The sequence below is a fragment of the Odocoileus virginianus genome, chromosome 11, assembly GCF_023699985.2.
Source record: "Odocoileus virginianus isolate 20LAN1187 ecotype Illinois chromosome 11, Ovbor_1.2, whole genome shotgun sequence".
NCBI lineage: Eukaryota > Metazoa > Chordata > Mammalia > Artiodactyla > Cervidae > Odocoileus > Odocoileus virginianus.
The window spans coordinates 71801372-71804052 of record NC_069684.1 but is presented as its reverse complement, the minus strand read 5'-3'; positions in this window follow the sequence as shown (position 1 = coordinate 71804052).

Sequence of the window (2681 nt, the reverse complement as noted above, 5' to 3'; positions counted from 1 at the left end):
CTAGGGCTGGAGTAAATATTGGATTTAAAAAGAAGAGTTTAAAGCATTATTGAGGCCAAGAAAAAATGCCTGCAGGTGAATTGGGTAGTTTCTGACCTGTGGGTCAGGTCATCTGTGGGGCCATTCCCGTTTAAGGGCTACGCCCACCGTACTAGTTGGTGGAAAGGATGTGGGTTTCAGCACACACAGGAGGAATTTACTACCTTCCTGAGCTGGCAAACATCAGAGGGGCCTGCAGAGGAGCCGTGAGCATTCCCTGGGGCTCTGGGTTCCACAGAGGCCCGAGGCCCATCAGCGGGGAGCTGACGCAGGCACTCTTGTGCACATTCCCGTCCCCTCCGGATCGGAGACTCTGGAATTTTGGGACTGTGAGTCCTTAAAGGTAGAGGTGGGAACAGGAAAACCCTAGAACCTGACCACTGCCTGTCATGCCACCAGCCACTGCCTGTTACACCCCTGGCGATGGTTCCTCCGCTCGGTGCTGCCATTCCCCTTGATGTGCAGACACGGGGAAAGGAGGTCACCCAGTCCCCGCTCCCCAGAGGCCCTTTGCCTCGGTTCATAGCTCCGGCAGTCCACAAACTCAAACAGCTTTCTTCTGTCTCAGCCAGTGGCCCCTGACACCAACTGCAGAGCTAAACAACCAAGTTTCCAGCCCAGCTGTCCAGTGACACCATGGGCTTACGTTTAAATGCACTTTTTAAGAAGACCTTCGGGAGCCGTCTCCTCCTGCCTGCTTTCTGTCTCTGCCCGAGCCTGGCAGAAAGCGGGCACTGGGAGCAGGCTAGGCTCTGTCGGACTCAGCCAGCCTTCCCTCGGGGCAGTGGCAGGAGTGAAGCCGCTCTGGGAGTGGCTCTCAGGGCGTCCTGCTCTCTGAGCCGAGCGGCTGCTGTCTCTGACTTGCGGGCAGGAGTGCGGGAGGCAGCAGGGCTTTGCCAACCAAATTCCCGATGCAGAGGAGCTGAAAACCAGGCCGCAAACATTAATACCGGACACGCCAGGAAACCTCTGGCCCGCTCCTCTGGGTCTCGTCAGTCTCGGGCGTCAGAAATTTGCAAGCTCTCCTTCCTGGCTTTGCCTACATCTCTATGCCCTGGGCCCTCGGTGGGCTCTCAGAAGGTAGGTGGTCCCCAGCCCTGTTGCCTGTCCTTCCTGGGTCACATCCAGCATGGGCCAGGACTTGTTGATCCTCAGAAGCTTCTCTTCTATGGACAGGAGGACAGTGTAGGCAGAGGCTGTTGACAGACCATGCAGTGCCATAAACAGAACGAATTCTGAGGCCAGCAATGGGGAAGGGGGCTTTCCAGCTCTCCTCCATCTCAGCTTCCCTCCAGCATCCCCGGGAGTCAGCCCATCGGTCAGCACTTTCTTCTTCCTTCTCCATTCAGCCTCACATCTGGATGCCCTCTCCAAGTCAACTTTCCTTCCTCCGCTACAAGGACAGCTCTCATGGGCTGGGGGACCTCAGTAGTACTGCTCAGGAATCATCCTTTAAGGAACTTACCTACAGCACAAAATTTCAGAATTGTGAGCAGGAGCAGCATTTCCAGACTGTTGGCTGTTACAGAAGAGTGGAATTAAAACTAACAAAACACAACAATAAAAATTGACATTTTTTTAAGATGGGGACTTACACAAGTACATTCAAAAAAGAACAATTACTGCTACCATATATTACCACCATCCTTTCATGAAAGAAAGGACTTTTTAATGCCGCCAGTGTGTGAAGGTGATAATCTCTAATAAAGTATAGTCCTTTGAAGGAAATTTTATAGCTTTGTGGAGAAAGTTATCTCATCCTTATTTTCCTAATCCCATCCCTGAAGCAACATATGGGCAGTTGCAACATTTCATCAGCAGTGCGATGGGGCTGTCAGTGGACAGCTTTCCCTTCCAGGCTGTGCCCGTCTGCGATGGGGCTGTCAGTGGACAGCTTTCCCTTCCAGGCTGTGCCCGTCTCTCTAGTTTCTGCTTTGTCATGTTAGGGAAAGTTCTGAGAGACTTTGAAATGGGCAAAAAAAGGTTATTATTGGGTGTCCCGTTCCCTTTGGATTACCTTTGACTTTCATTGTCTTTGAGTTGTTTTACCAATCTGTAAATTGTAGAAAACTGATCATAATGTAAATGATTTTGCCAATAAAAGCACAAATTGTTTCCGGTGGAGATGCAGTCGATTATTGCCCTGTGGATACTGACCAGTGTCGCATCTATTACATAAACTAATTACAGCATTTCTGATGGTTTCTGTATACCTGCTCTTTGGATTCTCTTTTGGGGAGTTGTAACAACTTACTAGATCCCTCATTAATTGATGAGTTAAATGATATCATTGACATGTCAATTTTATATTTGTACGAGGGTCTTGATGTTTTCTTTAAAGGAGTTTTGTAGCACAATAACTACTTCTGAGAGTCGTCGTGAGGGTAGAGTGAGATCATGGGTAAGTGAGGGTCTGACCCAGGGCCTGGCACATAATGTGTCATCCAAAGCAGGGTTAGTCCTTGCTTCTTCTGGATTCTGAGCCCAGGCCACCCGAGTTTTCACAAAGAAAGTAAAATTTTTGATTAAGCTTCTCATATTATAGTATTAGTGACTTTGAATTCCCAAGGATTTTCGCATTTCCAAAGAGGACCCTAAGGAAACAGTAATGCTTACCTGGAAGAATGACCATAATGGTGACC